The sequence below is a fragment of the Notolepis coatsorum genome, assembly GCF_963971535.1.
Source record: "Notolepis coatsorum genome assembly, chromosome: 1".
In the NCBI taxonomy this organism is placed as follows: Eukaryota; Metazoa; Chordata; class Actinopteri; order Aulopiformes; family Paralepididae; genus Notolepis; species Notolepis coatsorum.
In genome coordinates, this window is record NC_140165.1 from 9,008,056 (window position 1) to 9,015,575 (window position 7,520).

Sequence of the window (7,520 nt, forward strand, 5' to 3'; positions counted from 1 at the left end):
CACAGCTCCTGCTTCACACCGACGTCCGGTGGTTATCCCGAGGGAAGACGTTACAGCGGCTGTTTGAGCTGCGCAATGAAGTGAGGGCATTTCTGTCTGAGCACACACACCCCCTTGTGGCGATGTTCAATGACGCAGAGTGGGTAGCCCGGCTGCGTGGGATACCTCTCTGATATTTTCAGCAAACTCAACCAGCTGAATCTCTCTCTTCAAGGTAAAGAGTCAGACACAACTGTTCTTAGCTTGTATGACAGGCTCAAGTGTCACATTAATTGGTAGGTTACTAACCTTTTTTTAGTCTTTAAACAATGGCTATTATAATTTATATGATTAGTTATGATTGAATATATGATTTAAGTGTCACATTAATTGTTGCATTGGGTCACACAGACAAAAATCTCCTCTTCTCTATCTCTCCTCATCACTTCTCTCCTTCTTCCACTCCCAGGTTTCACCTTAGCTACACACACACACACACACACACACACACACACACACACACACACACACACAGCCCGTCTGCCACAATATATAGACTATTCATTTATTAATTATACATCCTGGGCATCACCACGATTGATCGCGTAGTAGGTGGTACTTTTGGTTGGCTTGAAATGCTTTGGTGGTACAGTACTCAAAAAAGGTTGGGAACCACTGCTCTAGAAGGGTCCTTTTCTATTGTATGTATATTCGATTCAATTCGTTTATTGAGTGTGTATGGGTTCAGTGCCTCTTCCCCGGAGGCCCTAAAACCAGTTTTTTACATGGCTCAAGGTGCAATATATTCTTTTCAATCTGTACAGCTCGCGTGGGAAGTCTCTCTGGGGATCCCCGTCTCTTTCCTATGGGAGGGTGGTGGGATGTAAAAATGTGAACATTTTTTACCCCGGCTGTGTAGACTGGGATACATACTGTTGATGCTTCCTTCTTTCTATTCCAGAAGTGTTGGAGTTAGGGAGTGTCACACCCCTCTTGTCGTTCCCCTGGGCGCCTTGGGGATTCAATGACAGGTCTAAATAGCCTGTTCATTGATGGGGGTGTGTCCCGACGCACGTATAGTGCTAGCTCGCTGTAAACAGGCGATTGACTGGCACGCCTTGGTTGCTTGTGGTTGAAACAGCGTTTTTATAAAGCAACTGAGATGGGGGTTTTTCCTCTTCCGACGACCACATCCCATGACCTGGGTGGGTTGTCGACGGATTCTCGTTCATGTCTGGGGGATGATGACGGGATGGATCTGAACATATGTAGTGGGGTCTCACGCCCTTGGGGTGGGCCACCAGGCGCGGTTCGTCCGAACGTCTGGGTGGCGCCTTCTTTTCATGTTAAGATCAACACGCATATCTGCCCTTCTCCTGGAGTAGGCATGTCGGCGTGGTTAGGGCACGGGACTGGTTCTGGTCACGCTGGTCCAGATCAGTTGAACCCGTTGTCCGCCGGGGATGCAGATCTGCTGTTCTGGTACCCTGAGGGACTTGGGCTTACAGCCATGCCATTCTGTACGCGCTCGATCTCGTCGGATCTCGGCCGCTACACAGGTTGGTCCTGGTTAGTACTTGGTTGGGAGACCGCCGGGGAATACCAGGTACGGTGTGCTTAGGGGCTGGTTCTCCATTATTTTTCGCTCCTCTCTCACGCATGGCGAAGAGGGGCCTGTGGGGGTGGTTTTTTGACCTCCTCTGGTGACCCTGTGCTTCCCGTACCGCCAGGCCCGGTCCGAAGTGATGTTTGCGACCCGTAGGCCTGGGTTAACCCTTTTTGGAAACTGAAACACTTGTACTGCGGTATAGCCGGTGTATACCCGCAGGTGTGTTTTGGAGTTTTTTCTTGAGGGGTTATAGGAACAACCACCGCATTGGGTAACACCGAGGTGGTTGATTCCCTGGTGTGTTGGAGCAGTGTCAACTCCCGGGTTCACCGTTTGAGGGTGCCCCTGCACGTTCATGACGTCTGCCAATCGTGTCAGCCTTCTCTGCCTCGACCCCTCTGGGTGGGGGTTTTTAAATGGAGGCTTGGTCATGCAACACCGCCAGCTTACGCTCCTTCCGCCGGGGCGGCTGTGTTCAGCTGTCCCCTCTGGCGCCTGTCTCGTCCGCAGTCTCCAGGCTAGGGTTAACAGCCTGTTGCCTGGTTTTTCCCCGGTGCGCTGCCTGCTTCCGTTGGTTAACCTTTTTTGTGTGCTTACGGCCATGCTGACTGTCTGTTCTGCAGGGTTAGTGTGCCAGGCGGTGTACTGTTGGGGGGACGGGGCCCGCTCGGCTTACGGCCATACCGACCTGGACACGCCCGATCTCGTCCGATCTCGGAAGCTAAGCAGGTTCTGGCCTGGTTAGTACTTGGTTGGGATACCGCCTGGGATTACCAGGTGCAGTAACTGGGGGGCCTTTGTCCGAATACGCTGGCGATGTGGGGGGCGGGGCACTACGTGCCCACCTGGTGGGGTCTTGATGCTGGCATCATGGACTTCTCCGGGCCCCCATTCCAGGGAGTCCAGTCCTTTTGGTGGGTCTGGGTCTTCCTTCGCGCTCCGCTGCTACGGCCTTGCCACGGGGTTGGGTTTGCCCTTGACCCCGTGATTCTGGGGGCAGTAACGAGGTTGTTCCTCCGTTCGTTCCCGGGTGGCATGCGGGTTGTGCGTGTGTGTAGTCGTGGGGTCAAGCCACGGTCTGCTCACCCTGTGCGTTAAGTTGCTTGAGTGCCTCTTCGCACGGTCGGGTCCGTCGCCTTCCCGTGAAGCCTCTAATAGGGGGGATACCCTCCATTAGGGGGGGTCGGGGGGGCTCGGCCCTCCCTGTTCTGATGGTTTTGGGGGGCTGTCAGCGGGGTGTATTTGTCAGCCAGTGGCTCCGCTTGGCCTCCCTTGTGCAGTGTGATGCCAAGCTAAGCCACTAACGATACAGAACGATAGGTTATGACTATAACCAAGTTCTGTTAGTTAGGGGCGATGCTTGGCATCAGACGGCCGCTGCAGCCCTTGACCTCACCTTGTGGTGAAAGCTTGGGAAGGAGGAGAGCAGGTGACCACACACCTGCTTATGAAGGTAAGCTGATGAGGGGTGTGGTCAGACTAATACTGGTATTAGAGGTACATTTGTGGTTTATTCAGTACGCGTGCACGTACGCGAGATAGTGCAGTGTGATGCCAAGCATCGCCCCTAACTAACAGAACTTGGTTATAGTCATAACCTATCGTTATTGAACTGAACAGAACTACAGACAGGCTACAAACAGTGTAGTACAGTGTAGTACCCCCTAATAGGCAAAAAATATTTGAATAGATATCACTATGAAACTTTCCCAATTTGTTATGTACATATAAACTAAGAAAAAATATATTGCAAGTTTTCTGAAATTTATGTTTATATATGCAAATGAGGCACTTCCCCATTAAATATGTGCACATTTATGGATGCAATAAGGCAAAATGATGTAAAATAAACAACTAAATGTGTGTTATTGACGTTTTATTGTCACTAGTTTCACAGAAGACATGTTTAGGAAGCAAAATATAACAAAATCTCAAAATCAACAAAAAAAGTATATTTGACTATTCACCTGCAGTGTCTCGCCTTAAGCAAGACACTTAACTGTGCCCGATGAGCAGCTTGGCACCTTGCAGGGTCGCCCTGCGCTGTCGGTGTGTGAATGTGTGTGAATAAATATTGTAGGTGAATGTGAGGCATAAGTTGTAAAGTGCTTTGGATAAAAGCGCTATATAAATGCAGTCCATTTACCATTTTTACTACAACCACAAAGGGAGGCGTTAATGGCGGCTTCTGCTGAGCACTCCATAAATCACTTTTTCATTTGTTCAATTGTACAGAAAATTGCAACATTGGTGGAGTGGATGATTATGGATAGCCCATGGGTCCTGTACAATAGTTTGAGATGCTGAGAAAAGCGGAATCTGGAATGAGCAGTGCATTATAGGCTACTATGGTTAATGACCAACTGAAAGCTTTTGTTCAAAATGTAGGCAACATTTTAGGATATCTGAAGGAAAATAGGTTCTATATGGATGCCTTTTTTTCAATAACGTTACAAGGTCTGGTAGCAAGCAAGCTCATTATTACAGTTCAGTGAGCTAGCGAGACAACCAGGCTAACACAAACAGTAGCTCATATTTGAATACCCATTTGAAGCTTAAGTGGTCCATTGATTCCCTATGATGTGGCCAGGGAATCACCAGATTTCTTAGAATCCGTATTCAGCGTCGTCCGAGTTGATGGGATTTAGCTCGGCTGATTTGCTTTCTGCCACGTATATCTCGTCCACTTCTTTCTACTCTGATATTTCTTCTTCTTCTATATTTTACTGTGGTTTCCATTACCCTGCCTGTACCCCCCCCCCCTATGACATCTGAACCTCTCTGAGGAGGTTAATGAAGGAACATCTCATCTCCATCTCTGTACACCGAGCGTCGATTCGTTGCTCTCCTCCCTGTCGCTAATCGACATGTTTTGATCTGCCGTGGTGTCAATTTTCATACAGAAAAAGCCTACAATATTTTCTTTTTAACAGACGCTATTTAAAATGTAACTAAGTACAATACTTAGATGGAATATACTTGAGTAAGAGTAAAATTGCAGATTTACAAACTGAATAAGTACAATTGCACAAAAAAAGCTACTCATAACGAGAGTACATGTAATTAGTCACTTTGTTTGTACCCTGTTGAAGCACCAGTGGTCTCAGTTTGGTTTGCACTGGTTCTTTAAGCAAAAAGGAGAAAAGAAATCCCAGGATATAAATATGTTTCACAATGTATTTATTCATTTCCTTTTCTGTAAAGTACTTTCATCAGAGCATGATACATTTGCACAGATACAGTCTCAGTTTTAGAGCAGGTTTATAACAAACCAAAATGTTTTTAAATAAGCTAGACGTAAAAACATGATATTTTATTAACGGTAAGTATGGTTTTATAGTCGGTACACTGTGGCGCATTGACAGCAGGAGGCCTGTTGGAAATGGAACAGTGGGGGGAAGGGACCTCATATCTTGTCGTTATCACGGTGCCAACTACACCTGTCGTGGACCAACTATAGTAACAAAGGCATATCTCCCCCAGCAGGGGGCAGAATAACACTCTGTGTGTGTGTGTGTGTGTGTGTGTGTGTGTGTGTGTGTGTGTGTGTGTGTGTGTGTGTGTGTGTGTGCGTGTGTGTGTGTGTGTGTGTGTACACGTGTGTAGAGACGTGGCTTTTTATATACTAAACGCAGGATCTCATTGTGCCGTCTGCCTCATTGTGCTTTATGCATCAACCTGATTCTCAATAGAGTACATAGAGAGAGAGTGTGTGTGTGTGTGTGTGTGTGTGTGTGTGTGTGTGTGTGTGTGTGCGTGCGTGCGTGCGTGTGTGTGTGTGTGTGAAGTCTCTGAGTCAAAATGTGGAATCAGTAATGTACAGTACTGTATATGCAGTCCGCCTATGGACCAGCTGTGATGTGGTAGGGACGTTACCTTCGGCTAAACTCTATATGTTTATAGAACGTCTATTGAATTAGTGGTAGGAAAAATTAAATGAAACAATGTAAACACAAAATGACATCACATTTTCATTTATAAAATCTAAACAACAACAACAACAACAACAACAACAACAACAACAACAACAACAACAACAAAAACACATTCACTCACAAAACGATTCATCAAGGTTACAGAGCACGGTTCCCTTTGACAAAAAAAAGGCTAAGTAAAAAAAAAAATGTTGCAAGTGAAGGCTTCTCTGAGTAGTTTCTTACTCAACAAAAGATGATCTCATGTTACTGGCTCTCATGATTATATACATTATTAAGGAATTAAAACAGATAAAAGCACCAATGTTATTCTTTCCCAGTTTGAAAATGCGGTGAAGTTGATTGTGTTATGAAATGGACATTTACAGTATAGTGTTGAACAAGCACTGTTTGTGCTACATTATGTAACTAACCAATCAATCAATCGATTGATCGATTCATTTCTCCCTACCATACATGGTGTTGACTATGCTGACACTACAGGCATTACGGATCCTAACTTATATCACTGGTGTTTGTGTATCTCCAATTTGGGGGTGATTTTCACATTTTCACTCTACGTTATAGCTTTGTGGATGCTAGCACCCACGAAACCCATTTGTGTACAGTAGCTCAAAAATACACAGGTGTCACTCTGAAGATGAGGTTGTTTTTCTTAAAGAAAACAGTTCAGTTTGTTTAGAAGCATGCCCGCTTTGTTACAATCTGTGAGACATCGTCATTTATTAAAAAAAAGAAAAAGCACTCACATCATTTGAGATATCGGAAACATTTGCTAGCCGCTGGTGCACCATCTAACAGTGGTGTACAAGCCTGTACCATCGAACGAAATTCAGATCAAACCGGCAAACTAGACGTTGCAGATCAAATATGACTTAAGAGCCAGCAATATCATAGCAATCTTACCACAATCTTTTTTGGCAGAAACATATTTTAGGTTAAATTATAGGTAGAAAAGAGAACATTTACAAGTTAGCCGACATCTTGTACACGCACATTTGATCAAGATCTCTTCACGCGCACATACAAGGTCTTACTGACTACTGCGATAGTGGCTGCGATTCTGAATGGCTTGTTTCAAGAGGGAGGGTTCTTGCCACAGCTAAACTGCAGAAAAGGCACATTCAACATTTTCTCAGTGAAGAAAATGTGAAGAGGCTTTCGTTTTTGGGAAAACTGAGTTTGTTTATAGTAGCGATGTTGTCCAAAAAATTTGCATGGAAGGAGCCACATGTGGTTTTTCTCAGAGACCCATTGACCTCCACTAGCAATGCTAACAAATGAAAAAAAATAAAATACATATCTTCAAAACCCAAATAATTTTTTATTAAAACGACTCCCCCTTTGTGACAAACCAGACAAGCCTCTCCATCAAAGTGAACTTAAGATACAAGCTTTTCGACCGACAGCAGCGATACGGAAGCCACGAAAATGGCCTGGCAATGCTTTTTAGAAAATGCCACCAGTGGAGCAAGCAGCAGGCCATCTGAAGTGCTTTAGCTACATTCCTGAGAGTGATGGAATGTCCTTTATGTTAGAAACTGATCTATTTTACTGTCATGTAAAAAAGATATATATATATATATATATATATATATATATACACACATTGGAGGTAGGCCTATCTATCAAAAAGCTAGACTCTGCCACAGAAATTAGAATATGATTCATTATCAGTACGGTAAGTGCTTGAGGAGGAGGGTGGGGGGGGGTGGTTATGTGTGATATCCTTTACATTAGAAACTGATTTATTTTCTATCATGTAAAAGATAATACAGTACATATATATACACACACACTGGAGACATCTATAAAAGGTTAGACTCTGTCATGGCAATTAGATTTGGATCAGTTGTCAGTTTAGTAAGTGCTAGAGAGGAGGGCGTTGTGCGTGTATGTGCCGTTTGCGCAGTGTGTGTGAATCATATCCAGGTGTGATTTGCGGATTAAAATAAAGTGTGTGTGTGGTGTGTGTGTTGTTAGCACACATGTGCGTG